Raw genomic sequence first — 22718 nt, forward strand, 5'->3', positions numbered from 1 at the left:
AAAATAGATAAATTGGACTTCACCAAAATTAAAAACTTTTGTGCTTCAAAGGACACATCTAGAAAGTGAAAAGATAGCCCATAGAAAGGGAGAAAATATGTGCAAATTATATATCTGATAAGAGACTAGTAACCAGATTACATAAAGAAGTCTTACAAACTCAACAATAAAAAAGATAAATAACCCAATTTAAAAATGAGCAAAGTATTTGAATAGATATTTCTCCAAAGAAAATACACAAATGGCCAATGAGCACATGAAAAGGGGCTCAACAGCATTCCTCATTAGGGAAATGCAAATCAAGACCACTGTTAGATACCACTTCACGGCCACTAGGATGACTATAATCAAAGGGACAAGCAAAGACAAGTGTTGGCAAGGATGGTAAGAAATTGGAACCCTCACACTTTGCTGATAGAAATGGAAAAACATACAACTGCTTTGGAAAACAGTCTGAGAGTTCCTCAAAAGTTTAAGCATAGAGTTATTATATCACCTAGCAATTCCATTCATAGGTATATACCCAGCAGAACTGAAGACATATGTCTACCCAAAAACTTGTACACAAATGTTCATAGCAGCATTCTGCATAATAGCCAAAAAGTGGAAACACCCCAAATATCCATCAATTGATGCATGGATAAACAAAATGTGACATATCCATATAATGAATATTATTTGGCCGCAAAAAGAAATGAAGTACTGATACATGCTATAATATGAATGAACCTTGAAAATATTACTCTAAGTGAAAGACATCAGTTATAAAAAGCCACATCTCATATGAGCTCATTTATATAAATGTCCACAATAGGCAAATCCACAGGGACAGAAAATATATTAGCGACTTGTAGGGAGTCGGGTGAGACGTGAATGGGGAATACTGATAACAGGTAAGGGGTTTCCATTTGAGGTGATGAAAATGTCATGGAGTCAAATAGTGTGGGTGGTCGTATAACCTTGTGAATATACTAAACCCACTGAATTGTCCACTTAAAAAAGGATGGATTTTATGGTATGTGAATTATTTATCAATTATGATAATATTAATCCTAACCTAGCCCAAGCCAATAGAATTATTGCAAGTAAAAAATAATTTTGTACATGTTCTCCCCATTCCTTCTCCATTTTTTGTAGTGATACTTTATCTATAGTGCCTGAGCATATAGTATTTCATATATTCTTTTTCCTTTTTCAACCCAATTTACTCTTAGTTCTCCAAATAACTGCATGTTTATTACTCTCATTAGTACTCATGCCAATGTGATTTGAGTCACTTTAGTTTTCTTAAGCTTTTTTTTCTCTTGCGTTCTTCAGGAAGGGCACCCAACCAATATTTCTTAAGTTTATATATATACCAATGACAGTTTCTATCCTATATACTCAAAAGTCAATCTTGCCTCTTAAAAACTCTTCACATTTTCTTGCCTTGAAGATCGTAAACATACTATTCTATTCTTTTCAGACATAAAGAGTTGATGTTGTAAAATCTGATGATAATGTCACTTTCTTTCCTGCACAAATCACTTGCTAGATGCTCAAAATATTTTTTCTTTTAAAGTCCAGTAATTTTACTAAATATGCTTTGGTGTTGGTTGTTCTGGGGAATATATTCAGGCATTTAGTCTCAGGTCAATAGGTAGTGTAAATTTTTTTTTTATTTCAGGAAATTTTTCTTAAAGGATAGTTTTTAGTATTTGCTTTGTTCCCTTCTTTGACTTTCTTCTTCAGGTACTCTAATATTTGTAAGTTGGATCTTCTTTGCTTATTTAAAAATATTTGTCATTTTCTCTCAAACCCTTTTTTCTATCATTCCCTTCATTTCTTTTTAAAACACTAAAAAAAAATTTTCTCCCCTCTCACATTCTTTTTCTCTTAAAGTATAATCTGTTTTGTTTATTGACTCTAGTTACTTCTAGTTTGTTCTTCACTTCTGAAATGACATTTTCATTTCTAATTATTTTCTGTTACTTTACTTCTGAGTTTTCCCATTTGTATTTGCATTCTTTCATGTTTTGTATTTTTTTAGATTGTTTTGAAATGAAAGCTTCCTCTTTGAGCTGTTCTGTGAATAAATCTTTCTGCGACATTTTAATTTTTTCCTATAGTAACTTCGTATTGGACTTGTATTCGATATTTTCCTATTGCCCTTTTCATGTGAAATTAGTTTTTCTGCACTATTACGAGCAGCTATGGTCAGAGTAGCTCTTCTAACTTCATAGATCTCCTCCTGTTTTTCTCACGTAGTGTTAAAAGCTACGGTGGCTTATTCTGAGACGACTTCGTTCTGTCCTCCCTCCACTTTTATCTGGACCTTCTCTTTCCATCTGTATTGGCCCCATCATGTTCAATTTGGATTCTGCTCTCAAAGGTTTCTCCTGACTGTGGGCCCCTGGTGTGCACTTAGACTGGGGAGGACCTCCTCTCATTTCCCGCTGCTGTTCTCGAGTCGGCCCACCGTGTTTCTGCTGCGTCCCTGTAGGCTGCACTGGAGTTCTGCTCTCCTCAGGTGAGCCAGGTGCCCCGGGGCTCCCTCTCCTTTCTCCTGCACAGACACGGAAACTGTGCAGGTCATGCTTCTGTGCGTAGTTTGGCTCCACTTGCTTCAGTTTATGGGGATATCTTGTCCTTGTTTTGTTGTAATTGTTGTCCATGGGTTCTTGGTGTGTTTTTAATCTAATTGCTTTGTCTGATTTCATATTGAGACTAATAAAGATTTATAAACTATGCTGCTATGGCAGCCATCTCTCCAGAATCTTTGAGCTAGGAAAAAGGGGTCGTCAGGCTTATATTCAAGACTGAACTTTGGCTCTTTTCTCCCAAATTTTATTTTCTTCCAGTCATCCCTTAAACCTTGGCTCCTGGAGTTAGCAGAATTTCCTGAGTCACCTACCAGCTATATGACCTTGGGAAAGTTATTATTTTTTTTCTCATTTGTAAGTACCTACCCCATAGGATTATTGAGAGGATTGAATGGATAATATAAAGTGTTTAGCACAAAGCTTGGTATGTAGTAAACTGGGCCTCAGAGAACATGGCATGGAAACAGCTTAACACTCCACAGGACAGCAGACTCTTGAGGCCCCTGGTGCGTGAGCACTGAGGGATCTGCTAAGACAATAATACAGCTCTTCTGATTAAAATCCCTCAAAAGAATGGCTATAACCACTTTTTTTTTTTTACATTTCAATTAAAATCTCAGTGTAGACAATAAATCTGCCAATTTTTTGGCATTTTACTTAAGAGCCAATGTTTCTTTAGCCTTTACTAAATGACATAACATGCTTTTACAATATAAGTGACGGCGCATTCTGGTCTGCCCCTGTCTTACAAGTGTTAGAAACATTTACTGAAGAGCCATCTCCATTCACTTAACTTCAGAGTCCTTAACAATACCTTTCCTTTTACATCTGGAACTAGCAACACACCAAGTACACCTGTGGGTATCGTGGGTTGTGAGCTTGTCTGGGAAGGGGGAGTGGAGAGCTGTGAGGGGCACCGGGGAGGAGGAGGGGTGCCTGTGTCGAAAACTCTAAGAGAATGCCAAGCACAGATGCTATTAATGTACTAATACATCCGGACTGCCGAGTACGCCGTTCATTCTCACACCCACCAGACGCATGCCCGTCGACGAGGGACGAGCTGCACTAATTCCCACTTAAACACTCTCAGACTGATTCTCAGTCAGGTGTGTCCTCCGAAAGTTCTACCTGTGTCATTCACCGGGGGGCTGAGTTCCCCTCGTGCACCCGTTCTCAGATGGCTGTTGGTTGTGTGAAGTAGATTCTCTTCGCTCCACCACAATTTTCCAATGCTAAATTTGGTAAGAACTGAAAAGCTATCCTTGAAAATAGGAATTAAATTTCTCTAAAAAAGTTTTCTCAAAGGTGGCTCAAGACTCCAAAATCACACAGGGTGAGAGGCATGCTTGATAGAAGGACAGATTCCTGGGTCCCACTCCACATTTACTGATCAGGAGTTCTGTGGTTGGAGGTCAGGCATGTGAGTTTTTTTTGTGAGGAAGATTGGCCCTGAGCTAACACCTGTTGCCACTCTTGCTCTTTTTGCTTGAGGAAGAGTGGCCCTGAGCAAACATCTGTGCCCATCTTCCTCTATTTTGTATGTGGGTCACCACCACAGCATGGCTTGATGAGCAGTGTAGCTCTGCACTCAGGATACGAACTCACAAACCTAGGCCACTGAAGTGGAGTGCACCGAACTTAACCACTAAGCCACCAGGCCAGGCCCCAGGAATGTGTATTTTTAACAAATCCCTAGGTTATTCCTATGCCCACTGATGTTTGAGAACCACTAAACGGTGCCTTCTCTCTACACGTAAGGTGGCTGCTATGAGGTGAAAGGTGACACAGGTGATGATGGGATGGTTTAGATGCAGTGACTGAGCTCAGCCCACGAGTGGATAATTGAGAGATGCAGGGACCCGAACTTAGTCACTTATATCAGTACAGACAGAAATGCTCCCAGCTCTAGTTCTAGGTGATTCTAGAACCGCCCTTAACTTTTGCCATAATGCAAGCACAGCAAGAGATAAAGAGGGTTTTTTCCCCTAGTCTGGACAGACAAACGAACAAAAGAAAGTGCTAAAAAAATTATGGAGAAATTAATGTTTTTATAGGGAAGGCCAGCCAAGAGTTATGAAATATTTATATTTGCCATTCTCCCCACTCTGCTGTGTGCTGGCATTTTGAGACATGTAGTGGTGAGCATTTTTAGCAAGCTTGTTGGCTGATTCATACAGTTCTGTGACGTGTGCTTTGAGAAACATTGCTCAAAGTATTTTGACCACCACCTGGCTCTTTCCCCACATATTTCGCCTGTATTTTAATGTTAGAAACTTGATTCTTGGTTCTTAAAGCAGCCAGACTTTTTAAAAAATTGTGACATTAAAAAAGATCAAAATATAAAACAAATCTATCTAGCAGTTTCCTCATAGCCACCAAGCCAAAGCTTCTATTTCTTTCATGTGATTTTGCCTCTTCCCACAATTGATCCATGTAGCAGAAAAGAGACAAGTCAATCAGATGCCAAAGGAGCTTTTGGGCCAGACCTTTCCGGCTGTTCTTTGAGATAAATCTGAAATGTGCCTGAACCTTGCGTTTGTCTTGGAACCATTTAGTAGACTGTTTCTTCCTAAGGTCCACCTCAATTTTCAGGAAGTCATTTTACCTTAAGAAAACCTAGATCACTAACTATAAGGTCTCTTAAAATTGGCAAACTGCTGCAGAGTATTTGCATCCCTAATGACACAGAAGAGCGGGATACTGATGAATGGAGAGTGAATTTCAGCATTTCTTGACTTATTCAATTCAGGATGATGAACAGCTTGAGTGCACCCTAAGATGTTTATTTTCATCCTTTATAAAATACATTCGAAACCAGGCTCAGTCACAAAGAGAAACAGCAGATTCCCATTGATGTTTCTCAGGGGCTGACCTTTTAACCCCATGAAATATGGGGCCTCTTTATTAGGGTCAGGTGAGAGAATGGATGGATTGTTTATGGCTTTGGAAAATATCAGTAAAATGTGACCTTGTTAACAAATGTGATCATGCTCACTGTTTCACCAGGATGCTCTGGAAAAATAAGATTAATTATCCCAGCCTGCCATTATGCTCTCAGATTCTGTTTGAAGGGCAATGATCACCTTTATTGTTAATGAGAAGGTACAAAACATTTAAAAATTCAACTTATAATAACTTATAATATTAGTGCTTCAGGCTTACTCAAGCAATCTTTTATTTTTTACTGGCTTTTTTGGTTAAGTCCACACAATAGAGTCTATGGAGTATAAAAATGCCACATAAAAATACTCAGGTGTGGGGCTGGCTCCATGGCTGAGTGATTAAGTTCGCATGCTCCGCTGCAGGCAGCCCAGTGTTTCGTTGGTTCGAATCCTGGGCGCGGACATGGCACTGCTCATCAAACCATGCTAAGGCAGCGTCCCACATGCCACAACTAGAAGGACCCACAACGAAGAATATACAACTATGTACTGGGGGGCTTTGGGGAGAAAAAGGAAAAAAATAAAATCTTTAAAAAACAATACTCAGGTGTAATTACTAAAAACGGCTGCCATCTTTATAAGCTACAACATAAAACATGTTGAAATACGAAGCTGCCAAACATTTGGCATTTTGAAGAGAAATAACTAGTAAATCAATAGAACAATATGTTTTCAAGAGTCAGAGGCCAAGAGAAGGTATTCTCTGATGAAGAGTTTTTCTACACAGTGCGATATATAGTCCATTTCTAACAGGCTCTAAGGTTGGGCTTTCTAACTAATTATCTTTGAATAATCTTATTTTTAAATTATTCTTGTCATAAATTTCCTATCAATTGCTTCCCACGTTACTTCATTATCACCACTCTTTTTAAAATTCTCCCTCTCGTTGACTCATCTACTCTGAAAATGTGAACCATTATCTTTTCTTATCATTCAGGTAATATCAATCATAATCATTCAAGAACTATGTGCAACAGTAAGGAAGTAATAAAAGCCTACTGGGGATGCGAAAAATAAGTGAAAAAAAAATCGAACGCTTTTAACTGATCTCAGAGGCACAAACATCCCCTTCCTAAAACTGCCCCCCTCAGAGAGCTGCCAGGATGCCTGAAAACACCAAAGGACCATGACTTCCTACCTGAGTTAAGGCACAATCTCTCAAAAGCCCTTTGGAAAGGTCAGTATTGGAGAAGCACTTCCAGGTTGGTAGAGTAAGGACCTTCAAAAACCTCCATAAAAACAATGAGAAGCTGGTAAAATTTGTCAAAAACAACTTTTTCAGAACTCTGTAAATGAATCAAAGAGTTTCAACAGTTCACGGAGTACTTATTCAAGGAATATGACCGAATCTCAGTAAGAGCAATAAGCCTTGTGGCAGTCCAGCTTGCCCTGTTCTTGTTCACCCCTCTCCCCAGCACCACAGTAGCCTTGGGAAACAACAACCTTACACCTTATACCTTGGTGAGTGTGAAAATCAGCAGCCTAGCAGCCACAGAGGGACAGAATGAGTTTGGAGCTCCCTCAAAGCCACCCCCAGAAAACTGTCATTTTTTAACATCTCCCAGAAAAGCTCCATTCTCAGGATTCGTCTTTATTCCACCTTATTCAGAGCAAGTTCTGTGCAAACAGCTGTATCCCTAGGGCATTTGTCAAACACAATTAGTGGCAACTGTTTAACATGGCAGTTGCTTGAGGTGGTGATACCAGTTGAGGCTAACAAGAAACTGAACAAAAAACTCGAAAGGAAGTGCTGGAGAATGAGATGTCTACAGGGGGCTCTGTAAGGCTATGATATATTACTGAGGATCTAGAAGGCCACACACATGTGCAAGACTGTGTGTATGCTCAGGTAAGATCTTAGAAGACTTAACCTCTCACCTCTGGCTAATGCACAAGCAAGGAGTGAAGGCTAAGGCAGAGCTGTAAACAGTCTGCTGGAATATTGAAGGCACACCCCAACGCATGTGAAGAGTTCCTTATAAAAGGCTAGGAGACTTAGCAGTCTCTCCAATCATTAGGCAACCACTCAGCCAACTGAGCAGCTACTTCAGTAGCTGCTTAGGACAAAGAATGCATATTTTATGGAATTAGTCCAGAAAAGTCATTAAACAAGCAAACAGCAAGAACCACAACAATAACAGCAAAAGAAGGGAATCTGGATACTTAATATTTAAAACATCTGGTTTTCAACAAAAAAATCATAAGACATGCAAAGAAAAAGGAAAGTACAGTCCATGCATAGTAAAAAAAGTAAAGTTTAGAAACCATCCTGGAGGAAGCCCAGATGCTGGGTTTACTAAACAAGGATTTTAAGTTATCTATTACAAATATGTTCAAATCACTAAAGGAAACCATGTCTAACGAATTAAAAGAAAGTAAGAAAACAATGTTTCACCAAATAGAGAATATCAATAATGAGAGAGAAATTATTAAAAAGAACTAAATAGAAATTCTAGGCTGCAAAGTATATACTGAAATGAAAAATTCACTGGAGAGGCACAAGAGCAGATTTGAACTGGCGGAAGAAAGAATCCGAAAATTTGTAGATCAATCAATTGAAATCATCCAGGCTGGTGAACAGAAAGAGAAAAGAATGAAGAGAAATAAACAGAGCCTGACAGACGTGTGCAACATCATCAAGTGGACCAACATATACATAATAGAGTTATAAAAATAAAACAGAAGGAAAGCAGAGCAAGAGAAAGAGGCAGAAAGAATATTTGAAGAAACAATGACCAAAAACCTTCCAAATTTGATTTAAAAAGCATTAATCTACATATCCATGCTCAATGAAGTCCAAGTAGGATAAACTCAGAGATATCTATATCTAGAACATTATAAACAAACTGTTGAAAGAAAAGAACAGAAGAACCTTGAAAGCAATAAGAGAAAAGCAACTCATTGTGTACAAAAGATGCTGAATAAGATCAACAGCTGACTTCTTATCAGAAACCTGTAAGCTAGTGGGATGATATATTCAAAGTGCTGAAAGAAAAAGACTACTAACCAAGAATTTTACAGTCACCAGAACTATCCTTAAGTAAACAAAGAAGAAATGAAGATAATCCCAGATAAACAAAAAGTGAGAGAACTCATCACTGGCAGACCTGCCCTTCCAGGAAAATTAAAAGGAGACATTTCAAACTGAAATGAAAGGACATTAGAAGTAACTTGATTCCACACAGAGAAATAAAGAGCACTGGAAAAGATAACTACAGAGGTAAATAGGAAAGATGGTATAAATATATTTTTGTTTGTAACTATTTTATTTTGCTATCTGACTTAAAAGATAATTGCATAAGGCAACAACTATAAAACTATGCTGATGGGCTTATAATGTATAAAAATGTAAGTTGTACGACAATAATAGAAGGAGAGAGGTGAACAGAGCCAAAGTAGAGGAAATTTTTGTATATTATTAAAATTAAGTTGATATTAATCCAAACAAATTGCATTAAGATGTTAATTATAATCACCAGGAAAAACACTAAGAAAATAACTTTTCAAAAAAGTAGAGTAATATAAACAACAAGGGAATTAAAATGGAGAACATGTATTTAACACAAAAGAAGGCAGTAATGGAGGAATAGAAAAACAAATAAGATACAGAAAGCAAATAGCAAAATGGTAGATGTAAATCCTACCTAACTGAGGATTACATTATATGTAAATACATTTCAATCACAAGGCAGAGATTGGCAGTGTGGATTAAAAAAATAAAGAAAAAAGATGATCCAACTATACACTGTCTACAAGAGAGACACCCTTTAGATTCAAAGATACAGATAAACTGAAAATTAAAGAATGGAAAAAGATATCCTGTGCAAAGGGTACCCAAAAGAGAACTGGAGGGAATAGAGTAATATTAGACAAAATAATCTTGAAAACAAAAATTGTTACTAGAGATTAAAAAAGGAAGTTTAAAAACGGTAAAAGAGTTAAACCATCAGAGAACATAATAATTATAAATATAAATGCACCTAACAACAACCCCCCCAAAAAACATGAAATAAAAACAGAGAATTGAAGGGAGAAATAGACAAACTGTAACAGATAGAAACTTCAATACCTTGCTGTCAATAATGGATAGAATAACTAGGCAAAAGATCAACAAGGAAATGGATGACTCGAACAACATCATAGACCAATTAGACCTAGCAGACATTGCCACCCACCAACTCTCCATCCAATAACAGAAGAATATATATTCTTCTCAGTGCACATGGAAGATTCTTCAGGATGGACCATATGCTAGGCCATAAAACAATCCCCCAAAAGTTAAAAAGGAGTAAAATCATACAAAATATGTTCTCTGACACAATGACATGAAATTAAAAATCAATAACAGAAAACATTGGGGAAATTCACAAATATGTGGAAATTAAAAGACACTCTTAAATAACAATGGTGAAAGAAGAAATCACAAGGAAAATTAGAAAGCACCTTGAGATGAATGAAAATGAAAAGAGATGATACCAAAACTTATGGGATGCAGATAAAGCAGTGCTTAGAGAGAAATTTATAGCTATAATTGCCTAAATTAAAAAAGAAGGATCTCAAATCAATAACATAAGCTTCCAACGTAGCAAACTAGAAAAAGAATAGCAAACTACACTCTGAGCAAGCAGAATGAAAAAATGATAAAGATTAGGATGGAAATAAACGAAATCTGGAAGAGAAAAACTAGAGAAAACCAACAACACCAAAAGTCAGTTCTCTGAAAGGCCAAAAAATTGATAAAATTTAGAGAGACTGACCAAGAAAAAATTAGAGAAGACTTAAATTGCTAAGTGGAGGAAGGAAAGAGGGGACCTCCCTACCAATCTTACAGAAGTAAAAAGGATTATAAAGATATACTGTGAACAATTTTATGCTGACAAATTAGATAACCTAGACAAATTCCTAGAAAGACATAAACTACCAAAACTCATTCAGAAAGAAATAGAAAACCTGGGGTCAGCCCTGTGGCATCATGGTTGGGTTCACACGCTCTGCTTTGGCAGCCCAGGGTTTGCAGGTATGGATCCCGAGCACGGACCTATCTGCCGCCTATCACGCCATGCAGGGCAGTGTTCTACATGCGAAATAGAAGGAGATTGGTACAAATGTTAGCTCAGCGACAGTCTTCCTCAAGCAAAAAGAGGAAGATTGGCAACAAATGTTAGCTCAGGGCCGCACACACACACACACACACACAAAGAAATAGAAAATCCTGTTAGACATATATAACAAGTAACGAAATTCAGTTAGTAACAAAAAAACTTCCCACAAAGAAAAGCACAGACCAAGATGACTTCACTGGTGATTTCTACCAGATGGGGACAGAGTTTCAATTGTGCCAGATGAAGAGAGTTCTGGAGATTGCACAACAATGTTGATATACTTCACATCACTAAACTGAACACTCAGATGGTTAAGATGGTAAATTTTATGTTATATGTATTTTACCACAATTAAAAATACTCAACAATAAGAAAACGAATGACTCAATTAAAAAAATGGGGAGAAGATCGGAACAGACACCTTACCAAAGAAGACATACACATGGCAAATGAACAGATGCTCAACATCATAGGTCATTAGAAAATTGCAAATTAAAACAGCAGTGAGACACCACTACCCATTATTAGAATGGCCAAAATCCAAATCACTGACGACACCAAATGCTGGCGAGGATGTGGAGCAACAGGCACACTCACTCACTTCTGGTGGGTGCAGCCACTTTGGAACACAGTTTAGCTGTGTGGCAGTAGGGGGTATGTGGGAAATCTCTTTACTTTCTGCTCAATTTTTCTATGAACCTAGAACTGCTCTAAAAACTAAGGTCTATTAAAAAAAATAAGTAAGTACAGTTGCTACCTGCTAGGAGGGTACTAAGATTTTGTCAGTCTTCTAGGCTGTGGATCCAACGACGAATATTTATTAGCTATTTATCAGTTAGAAGAAAGAGGCAGTAAATGTCCAGAGTCACAGGCTCAGTTTTACATGCATTTTTATCTCCAGGGGAAGAAAAACAAAACCGGAGCTCCACACTGAAGCATGGAGTATAGACAGAGCTCAGAACTTGAAGTCAGCTGGGTTTAGGTTTTCATCCCAACGAGACACCTAGTAGTCATGCGACCTTGGGTAAATTCCGTAAGGCTCTGAGCCTCAGTTCCTCATCTGTAAAATGGAAACAATACCCATTTCAAAAATTGCTTTGGGGATCCAGTGCCACATAGGCAGCACTTAATATCTGATAGCTCCCGGTCTCCTGGGGCCATGTCTCAGCATAAATGTTCATATGACAGTCTGCCATCACTTAATGAATTCAGATCACAAGGCCAGAGATGTGTGATCCCAGGTACCTTAACCTCAGTGAGGCATTTCATGAATTCACAAATTAGAGGGCCAAACATGGCTCTCGAGATTTTATAAAATTATTACTAAAGGCGGTTGACAAAGAGCCAGGCGAGAAGCTGGAGGAAGCCGGGATCCTCGAGGGGTGGATCTGTGTGAGCCTCATCTGAGCTGCACAGCAGCCAGCAGCCAGCAGCGGTGCAGGGGGGAGCCCAGCAGCCCCCCCTGGTGGGTCCTTATCAGTCGGCTTCCACCTCAGCTGTGTCACCGGCAGCAGCTCCTGGGGGAGGGGAAGGCCTCCTGGCGGCCTCCCAGAATGCCAGGCTCGGTGGGAGATCTGCCAAGCTGGAGATCAAAGAGCTTCCCAGGGTGCCCAGAGGCCTCCCCGCACCCCGTGACCTAGAGAAGTGTGTGGGTGGGGGTGCAAGATGATGGGCAGGGGGATTGCAGCCGGTTCTAGCTTCACTCCTAGACGGCATCATTTTGTCCCGCTGTTCCCTGAGTTTCAAATGGAATCGTTCACTTAAAATCTTTAACGTTCAGTTGGAATTTCTAAAACCCAAAGATTTTCACCTGAGCAGGAGCTGGAAACCTCAGGATCCCATTGAGCTAAGCTCCCATTAAATTAAATGACTTTTAAGTCCCTGGATGCTGTCCATGTCTGAGGGTCACAGTCTATTTTCTCCTGGTGTCCTTGACTGAGATAAGAGGAGAGTGCCCGAGGCATCAAGTGTGTGTCCAAATGCTGTCCCTTGGGAGTGGGGGTGAGGGGCGCAGTGGGCCAGTTAACTGAGACGCTCTGCAGGACTGCAGGGCAGGGCGCAGGCTGCGGAGCAAGCTGTCCAGCGCGGCTCTGGTGCAGGACTTCTGCCAGGACTTGGGGGGCCCGGGCCTCCTGTCTGCAGCCCACCCCCTTCACTCCAGATCTGGGCTGACATGCCTGGAGCCTGCTGCATTGCCAGTTTCACCTGTGATCCTTGGAGTATGGGCACCAGGCTCAGAGGGAAGGCCTTTCTGGGCATTCAGAGATAGAAGACCCCATCGCTCCACGTGTTCACGGGAGCCGGTGACAACACAACTATTTCTCCGCATTTATTGTTTTTGCCTTCATTGAAAATGTAAAGAAAATGTTTGGGCCACAGGGATTTCCGACTCATTTTTAGCCCAGATTAGAGACTAGGATTTCTTTATCGTGCAGTAGACTTCGCTTTCCTCTGTCCTGGGCTGCCGCTCTGCTTTACCTCACTCTGCTCCCTGCCTTGAAGAGCTCATCCACTCTCCAACTTGCTGCAGCTGCCACCACTATCCAGGGGCTTCCAACCAACAGCTCCAACGCACTCCCTCTTCTGGAATTTAGCTCTGCATCTCCTGCATGCTGAAATTTCCCCTTTGCTGTCTACCGTGAGATCTCCGAGGGAACTCAAAGTCCCACCTCCCTTCCTCCTTCATTACGCTGCCTCTGAACCATTTCTTCCATGACTGCTCCCAGCCGCTGGGCCTACACCTTGAATTCATCCCTGCTACAGCCACACTCCTCTGCCTGCTTCTCTGAACTGATTCTGGTCAGTCACCCAGTCCTGTTCACTCAGCCACTGAGCTTTCCTCTTGAATCCATGCCTTCTTTCATGCTTTATCTATAATGCAGACTAAGCGCCTTATAGTCAAGCCAGGACAACTGCAATCATTTTCCAATTAATAGCCTATGATATTGTGATTTATAATAATATATAACAAGAAATATGTATTTTTGTCTTCATCCATGTCCATGGTTCCACATGGACACATGTAGCACAGAGCTTCTAAAACCCTGTAATTTCCTAAATGATATGAGCTACGGGAGCATCTCTTGTTATAATATTTGATCTTTTGTCTTCAGTTCCTGAAATAACTCCAGAGCAATAAAAGGTGAAAAGAGAGTCTTGTTATCTATAACAAGTCCTTTCAATCTGCGTTTATGTTAATGAGGTAATTTTTGGAGACTCCCCTAGATAACCACAGGATGTGACCTGGTTGCCAGGGCAACCAACCACATTTGGAACTTTCAGCCCTACCTCCTGACCTCTGAGGAGGGGAGAAGGCTGGAGGTAGAGTAAACCACCAGTGGCCAAGGATGTAATCACTCATGCCTGTGTAATGAAGCCTCCATAAAAACCCTAACTGAAGGGGTTCAGAGAGCTTCTGGGTTGGTGGACACGTGGAGGTGCAGGGAAGGTGGCATGCTCAGAGAAGGCATGGAAGCTCCACGCCCCTTCCCCATACCTTGCCCCGTGCATCTACTCCTTCTGGCTGTTTCTGAGCTGTATCCTTTCATAATAAGCCAGTAACGTAGTAAGTCAGATGTTTTCCTGAGTTCTGTGAGCCGTTGTAGCAAATTGCTGAACCTGATGAGGGGGTTGCGGGAACCTCTGATTTATGGCTAGTCACTCAGAAACACTGAGTGACAATTGGACTTGAGAGTGGCATCTGAAATGAGGGGAAGGGGAGGCAGTCTTGTGGGACTGAGCCCAGAGCCCATGGAACCTGACGCTACCTCCAGGTAGACAGTGTTAGAACTGAGTTAAATTGTAGGACACCCAGCTGGTGTCGGAGAATCTCTGGGTGTGGGAAACCCCCTCCCAACGTCTGGCATGGGAGGTGAAGTACTTCAGTAGAGGAGGAGTTGAGATCTTTCCTTTCCTGGCCCTCACTCTGGTGTCTTCCTCTTTCCGAAACTTGACACAGAGGACTCTCTTGCTACAAAACTCTGTGACTTCCCCTTGCACGAGTTGCCAAATAAAAGTGTAGGATGTTCAGTTAAATTCGAATTTCAAATAAACAACAAATAAATTTCTTAATTGACTGTGTCCCACGCGACATTTAGGACAGACATACAAAAAGTTACGTGTTGTGTAACCAAGTTCAAATTTAACTGGGCATTGTATTTTATTTGCCAAATCTGACAGCCCCACCCCCTACCTACATTGCAGAAGTCAAACTCACTCATGTGGCATTTAAGGCTTTCTGCCGTCTGGCCTTTTCCTACAGCCTTCTCTCAATGCTCCCTACAGTCAAACGTGTCCACTCCATGGCTCGGCAATACTATTCCTCTAGCCCTGAGCTTCCTTCTCCGCCGTAGTGTTTGTTTACTACATGGCTCTGATCTGGTTAAGATGCTTTGAAATATGAACAGTGCCCTGGGACTCAGTAACACCGAAGAGCCAGGAAATACACTGGGCCCCAAATGGCACTGCTTCTCACCTGGGCAGGAGCAAGAAGGCTGACTTTCCCACAGAGGGAGAGAGCAGCTTCAGGGGTGCTAGCACAGAGCAAACAGCTCCCTGGTCACTGCCCAGCATAGCCCTGCAGAGCAGAGGAGGAAACCTCCCCTGCAGAGGGAGCAGTCCACGTGGGAGGGAGCAGAGTCAGGCAAGAGAAAATGAAATGCTTATAAAAGGCGAATGACTGCAGATGGCGGACCTTTCCTCTTGGATCCAGGGTCCCTCGGGCTTCCTTCTTCGGGCTGACCACTCCGGATTCCTGCAGCTGTCCCACATGGCAGGGCTTCCAGACTCTGCACTCCTCCCCTGGACAATCTCACGTCGATCATATTGCTTGTGTAAAGCAGACACTGAGCCAGATCCCACACTCTGCGTTAGGGTCTCCACAGTCAACACTAACAACCAAAGAACAGTCTCCCGTGGACCTGAATCCCGTGCCTCTGAGAGTATGCATGAGGTGGAGGTAGGTGTTTATCGCCCCTATCATCCCAGGTTTTATACTTAGTTCCTGATTCAACAAAATCCCCAATCTTTTTCTCATAAATTGTTATCAAGCTAGGCTTCCTCTTACTTGCACTTGAATTTTCGAATGGAAATAAGTGCTGTCACATGTCTCCTTGATTTTAGGTCAGCATTCGTAACCATCGGAAACCGGGCCCCTGACAGCTATTAAACTGGCCATGCTTCCCACCTCGTGCCCTCTGAGCCCCATGGGGTCCCGCCTGAGAGCCCGCAGATGGGCGCTGGGCAATTGCTGGAAATTCATCTCCAGCTAAAGAAACGTACAGATGATTTCGTCCCATAAGGAAAACGAGACAGCAAAGTTTCCCCGGCGTTTTGAAAGAAAGACCATGCAGCGCCCACAGGGCTGGGAACCGAATCGGGGTATGGACAGTGCTCAGCACGCTGGAATCAATTGTTAGCCAGACCACGACTGCACACATTTAGAAGCAAATAGGATTCAGATTCCCCTCCCTGGGCGTCTCCCAATCTTAAAGTGTCATTGCAGCAACTTCTCTGTCGCTTGTGGGCCCGCTCGTCTCTCTCCCTTGTTTCACTGAAGAAGCAGAACTGCGTGCACGTCCTCTCCCCCCACCTAGCAAATGCTGCTGCTTATTGTACCGGGGACGCCGGAGGGCCCTATTCTCCTGTTTCCACCCACATCCTACCAGTGAATTTAAATTGTTCTGCTCCTTTCTTCTCATCCAGCGCGTTGCTAAGTTATCGAAGATAATTAGGAACAGGTCTGGGAGCTTATTACAATTCCAGTCACAGGGCGCCTGCTCTCTCGCTCTCCCCTTTCTCTTTCTAAGGAGCAGGAGGACAGGAGGAAAATGTTCCTTACACTGAAATCAAGGGAACCCAGTTTTCAGAGCAGGCCATGCCGGGACCGGGCCCGGCGCAGTGGGCTCTTGAAAACGGCACAGATGAACACACACTGCAGAAATCCACGATACAATTCCCTGGCTCCCTGCCTTGCTTCAAGGAAAACGTCAGAAAAACACCTGTTCCTCTAAGATGGGGATTGTTCGCCTGGCGACAAGGGAGGGAGCAGCCAGGAAATGAGCAGTTAGAACTTGATGATTCTGAAGTAGCAAGTGGAATCAGTCTAATCACCACTTGGCTGAACTCACTATTTCAAACCAGTAAGTGCAGTCTTTCTGTCTGAAAAGTGTCTCCCTTTGATTTCCCAGGCAACCCTTGCAGGACGGATCAGAAGAAAGAAAGTTTTAATCCACTCTGATTAATGTTACAAAATGAGCCCCCGTGACACCTGTAATATCATTCTCTGAGCAAATGATGCAGGAGGACAGGCTCAGAAACGTAGGGAAGCTAACAAAACCCCAACCACCTGCGAGCCCAGAGGTCACCCTTCTCCCGCCGAGGCTGGAGTCCTTGGTCACTCCAGGATGACCTGGTATCATCTGGCCTGAGCCAGTCCCACCCTGCTTTGACCCCGTGGGCTTGTTTGCCATTTTCGGGTCCTGGATTTCTCACACCGCCCCAGCAGGCGGAGCTGAGGCCGTCCCTGGGCAAGGCGCCCTTTGTTAGATGCCAGGAGCTGACGTCACCCGCATCGGCCGCTGGGCATCTGTTTCTATTCTGTTTCCCTGGGAGCTCTCTGTTTGCTGGTGCAGAACTCACTCGGGCCCAAAATTATTTATTGATGCCTTTCACTCATTAGACTCGAGGCTAGAGAGAGCCTCATCCAGCTTTGCATCCATAAAAGTCTTTTATTAAACAGATGAGTTTTCACCCTCGAGTGGAAGCTATAATTTCTAGTCCACCTTAGAAGGCTTGGGCTATTTCAACCATTATACATTTAGATTTATATTCTGAAGCTCTGAGAAAAAAATTGTATAAAAATCCTATTCGTATAAAGAGGGCTCCAGAGAAGACAGCCCTTTGATGCTGAGACTACTTAGAAGTTTTTGTCTATGTTGCTGTACTTGTGCAGGAATGATGCAAGATCTCGTTTTTATGTCAGCTGTAGTTGCATGTACAAGTTCTCATGGCTTTCTGAGCTCTCCACTATCCCGGGCACAACTCTGCAATGGGTGACCCACTCATCTCAAGGGGAGTTCTCAACCACTGTCCCCCGTCACAGCTGGTCACGCCGTCTTAATCAAATGAGCCCAGCACATATGCTAAGACGTGTTCTTCAAATCACACTGAGCTCAGCACCAGTGACTGATGTCAGCTCAAATCGCGCCTCTGTGCAGAGAGCTGTGTGTCCCTGGGTGAGGAACTCATCTTTCTGAATCTCAGCATCCTCACCTGTCAACGAGACGTTGATATGCGCCTTGCAAAGATGTAAGGATTTTTTATCCTGCACATAAAGCAACTAGCATAGAGCTGGGCAGGAAGCAGATGGTCAATAAATGACTGTAGACATTTTTATTGTTATTATTCTAGATACAAACCTGATAAACATGAAGAGAGTGGAGCGCTGCCGTGAGTGCAAACGGTGCAGCTGTCTGAGAGCCATCTGGCAGCGCTCAGTGGACAGTGAGCACGGGACCCAGGACCCGTAATCCCACTCCTGTAAGAGATCCCAGAGGGCACCAGCACCCACGAACACAGCCGGGCTATTTACCGCCGTCTCTCTGGGGGTGTGGGAAGGGGGCAGGCTGGGGCCTGACGCAGAGAACGGATGGGAGGAAGGGAGGCTGCGCCTGGTGGGAGGCTGTGAAGCAGACAGAGGAATGAGCTAGAGGTACTGTCAGAAACAGCCACTCGTTTTTAAAACATCGGGCACCATTTTTTAAAAATTAAGAAACAGCATGCGATCTACAACACAATACTCTTGATGTAAATTTAAAATACACATGTGACAACACTGTATTTCTCAAAGATCCACACAGATGCAAGGGCATGTGCCAAACGTACCGGAGCGGGTGCTTACGGGTCCGGGGGAGACGGTTCGTGGGAGTAGGGAGTGAGAATGAAGTGGAAGAAAAAAGAGTAACATGAAATAAAACAAGACAGGGCCTGTACAGACTATGGGTGAACTCCGCATGATTAACGCCTCCCTTCACTTTATGTCCAAAACAACAGCAAAAAAATGTGGTGGCCTCTGCTGTGTGACTTGCATAGATTTACTTGAAATGAGTCAAAAAATCGTGTCAATCAGTCCAATGACAAGGACACAGAGGAGTTCTCTGAAGTTCTGCTTGTGTTTTAACTCAGCTCTATACCCACAATGCTTAGCACAGCACCTAGAACGTAACAGGCAGAAAACAAGGGCTCAAATGAACGAATGAAACGAAGCTACTTATATTCATGCCGAGCTTGTCCTCCTTTACCTGCTGGAGGCTGACAGAGGCCTTGGAATGACAAAAGGAATTGTTGAGAATTTACTAGGAGGCGGGTATGTCTGCAGGAGACGAAGAGGAAAGAAAAGAGGCATATTGGAGCTGGTTGTCCAACCCTCTAGAGGCTTGGTTTAATCTCTGGAGGGAGATAAGACAAACCAATGAAACAATTAAAGAACAACCACAGGACCACATAGTAAAATGCAAAATTAACACACGGCTGTGGGCCCTTTGAACTCTGCAGAACCCGAAAGATGACCCTGGCCCCGCGTTGTTACAGGGCCAGGTACGCGGGGTGCTGCCGCACCGGATAATTGATACTCTGTGACATCAAGGTCGCGGGCCAAATCCCAGACCTAATTGCAAATTTAAGGGGAAATTAGCTTCTGAAATGACAGATGGCACGTCAAAGCTAATGGATTCCAGAGTCCAGCCCAACTGGGCTCAAATTCCCAGCTGCAAACGTGTGCACCATGACCCTGGCTTTCCCTTCCTGCCTCACTCCGTATATACAAGGCGAGAACAGGCCTTTTGGGCGTTTTATTCATTTTGAAACAATGAGGCATGCCATGGTAGCAAGTGATTGGGATCAAGGAGCATGTCCAATACTTTGTTTTAATTTCTGATAAGCTGTTGGTACCTAATCAATCTCTCCACAGTCCATTCATTCCGTAGCAGGAGGCTTTCCAATTTGCTGCGATGTCCCAAGTTGCTTGTTTATAGCAATAAAACGTGTTAGGGTGTGTTTTAAAAACCTTATCCAGATCCTCCTGGCTTGACATACGGACAGTTAAAGGAGGTAGATGGCTTTGTGGCAAAGATGAGCTTTGGTGTTAAGAGGGTTTTGGATTAGACTGGCTTGTTTTAGATAAGGAACCGAAGAAGCAAGCTTTTGAGAATTCTCCATTTCTCCTCCAGTTTGGTGCTATCGAATATTTTAATAAGAAATTAATTCTCGTGTCTGGTGTCATTTCTGTTTCAGACACTGGTGTTCACAAATCAACCTCCAGGCAGGAAAAGCTGCAGACCTTCGCTGGAAAGTCATAGCCTCTTCAGAGAGGCTGGCGGGCTGCAGATTGATTTTGTGATTTATTGTAAACAGCACGTGAATACCCCCAAGAAACACCATCCTCACCCGAGGGTCAGAAGCAGAGACCAGGAAAGTACGGACACCACAGCTGGAGGAAGGGCCTTGCCCTCAGACCCTCGGAGGGCCCAGAATCAGAATCGATAGACACCTGCACATCTAACCTAGGTTCAAGTCAGGATTATCAGACGAACCTTCTAGAAAGACTCCCTGAGAGCAATCAGCCACCAGGGCAGCGAAGAAAGTTCAGCCAGGGTCTTTCAGATGGAAAAGGCCAGAGCAGGAACCCTCTGTTCTCTTTATCTTTGGCCTCTCTCCAGTCTGTTCTGCATTATGAAACCAGACTGATCTCTTCAAAGCATAACTTGGATCATGTCACTCCCTCCCCAAACTTACCTCTTTTTAAAACCCTTCAACAGTTTCCCAGTGTTCTTGGTATAAAGATAAAAGCCCCTGTGGCTTACAAGGCCTTAGATGGTCTGGTCCCTGTGTACATCTCCAGTCTCATCTCATACCATACAGTTTCTACTATAGCCACTCTGGTCTTCTATACATCATGCTCCTTTATACCTCAGGGCCTTTGTACATGCTGTTCTCACTGCCTGGGATGCCCTCCTCTTCATCTTCCACTGCCTCCTACTCATCCTTCAGCTCTCAGGTAAATATTAATTCTTCCAAGAACCCTCCCTGATTATCTGGTTACATCAAATTCAATGATAAGCTCACAGCACTTTACACTCTCCTTCAGAGCACTTGCCAATTGTAATTTTACACGAATTGGGTGATAATTTGATTGGTTTTCCCACTGGATTGTAAACACCAGCAGGGTAGAGGCTGTGTCCATCTTGCAAATTGTTCTGTCCACAGCATCCAGAGCAGCAAGGATACAGGACATATTTACTTAATAATTACCTGAATGGGTAAATGAAGGAATGAACAAACCAGGGCTGAAATCCCCTCACACAGTTGGGACTATGGACGTGGGGTAGAGGTGGGAAAGGTGTGAGTATTGACCCCAGGATTACGGATATAGTAACACAACTTTATTGATTAGAGCAACAGCTATCTCCTGCACGAGTCTCCTGGGAGGGGAGAGCTGGACGGGCAGTGACAGCGAACAGCAGGGATCTGCTGCTGAGGCTCCTGCCCTCCAGCCGCTGCGCTGGGAGCCCCTCGCACGTCATTTCTAGAGGTCGAGAGGGCAGATCTTTAGGCACACAGGCTTGGAATCTCGGCTCCATCACTCACGAAAAGCCTTTCTGTAAGCAAATTACTGACGCGCCCGGCGCTGCCCTTTCCTTGCTTGTAAAATACGGTAGTAATAGCATTTTCCTCAGATTGGTGCTGCGAGGGTTAAATGAGCTGACACATACAAAGCCCTCGCAATGGTATTTGGCACACAGTAAACACTAAAAATATAGCTATTATCATCCCCATTTCAAACAGAAGAAAACTGGGGCTCAGAAACTTTGATTAATTTTAAAGCCCCACAACTAGTAAATGGGCAAGTTAGAACTCAAACCGAGGTGTGTCTGGCTCCAAAGTCGTTCGTCTCCTGACCTGCTCGGTTCAGGGGCTGGGCAGCACCGAGCCTTGAGGTTGGGGGTCTTCGGAATTTGCAAAACGCTAGACGGAGACAGCTGTGGGGTGAGAGCGGGCAACAAGCAGAGGTACCAGAGCGCAGGCAGCCAGCTGCACAGTTCTGGCCACAGGTGCATTAACAGAGTCAAAGTTTCATGGAGAGGAGCAGAGCAGGGACCAAGTGATGGCACCAGGACGCTCCAGTTAAACTCACAGTGGCTGGGACCAATCTGCAAAGTTACTGTGGGATGTGCAAGGTGGTTGGCCATACAAGGCCAGGCCTTAGAGCTCCTTGGCTCAAGGGGGGGGATTATTCCCAAAGCCTGGCGTGGGACTGGGCCTCGGGAGGAAGGAAATGTGGGATCAGCTGAGGGAACAAAGAGTTGTGGGGCCTGGAACAGGCCAGTCCCCACAGCAGTGGTGGGGCCACCTCCTGAGGCTTCAAGCCAAGGGTGGGGGGCGGCGGTTCAGACAGCGGCAGGAACAACGTGATCCTGATGCCCGGTGTTCAAACTGGGCGCGCATTTTCCTGAAGAAACAGTGTGGCATTTCAGGTACTGCAATACAGGATATCCTGGATCTCCCAGTGCAAACCCAATTTCAATACTCTGTTCTTTTGTTTCACTAAGAACACGTGTACTTGTCAATCATGGATCCCAATTTTGGGTTCAGAAAATACGGCCCCTATAACTATAGTTCAGCTCCATTGTGAATTCAACCAGCTCTTGTGGACTGGAACTGGGATTCTAATTCGTATTTCTATTTCCTGTGGGAAAATTCACTCCAACCTCCAAAGCACTTTTGGAAGGGAACCCCTTCATAGGCTGGGCACCGCCTACACAGTGGAAAAATCCATCTACCATTATTATGTTCAACCCTGATGAGATCACGCTCTTCCTCGACATTATTCCACTTTCTCTTCATCCACAAGAGATGGTATTTTAACAAAAAGCAATAAAAATGAAAACTGTGGCTTGACAAGGAACACAGGGTCCCCTCAATAACGTATGAATTAAAGGGAAGGAGTTTGCCATTTCTAACTGAAAGCTAGTCGTTCTGAAGAACACAACAAGGTTAATGGGGGTCATTCTGCCATAATGACATGTGTCAGCCCA

At 43.2% G+C, this 22718-nt stretch overlaps 1 protein-coding gene across 5 annotated transcripts in view; it reads right to left on the reverse strand.

Moving 5' to 3' along the window:
- Positions 1-22718, reverse strand: part of SPATA13 (spermatogenesis associated 13) — a 343666-nt gene that overhangs the window by 225723 nt on the left and 95225 nt on the right. The gene's annotated exons all lie outside the window — the stretch shown is intronic.

The sequence above is a fragment of the Equus asinus genome, chromosome 11 (assembly GCF_041296235.1).
Source record: "Equus asinus isolate D_3611 breed Donkey chromosome 11, EquAss-T2T_v2, whole genome shotgun sequence".
NCBI classification, from domain to species: Eukaryota; Metazoa; Chordata; class Mammalia; order Perissodactyla; family Equidae; genus Equus; species Equus asinus.